Genomic DNA, 384 nt, shown 5'->3' on the forward strand with positions numbered 1-384 from the left:
AATAATTTTATACTACAGTTGAACTAGCTCTATAGCCTAGTACAAATAATTTTACACTAGAGTTGAACTAGCTGCATAAGCTAGTTCAAATAATCATACACTAGAGTTGAACTAGCTCTATAAGCTTGTACAAATCATTTTATTCTATGGATGAACTCGCTTTATAAGCTAGTTCAAATAATTTTACACTAGAGTTGAACTAGCTCTATAAGGTTAATATAAAATTTTGCACTAGAGTTGAACTAGCTCTATAGTCTAGTACAAATAATTTTACACTATAGTTGAACTAGCTCTATAAGCTAGTTCAAATAATTTTACACTAGAGTTGAACTAGCTCTATAAGCTTGTACAAATCATTTTATTCTACGGTTGAACTCGCTCTAT

This window comes from Triticum aestivum, chromosome 5D (genome assembly GCF_018294505.1).
Source record: "Triticum aestivum cultivar Chinese Spring chromosome 5D, IWGSC CS RefSeq v2.1, whole genome shotgun sequence".
In the NCBI taxonomy this organism is placed as follows: domain Eukaryota; kingdom Viridiplantae; phylum Streptophyta; class Magnoliopsida; order Poales; family Poaceae; genus Triticum; species Triticum aestivum.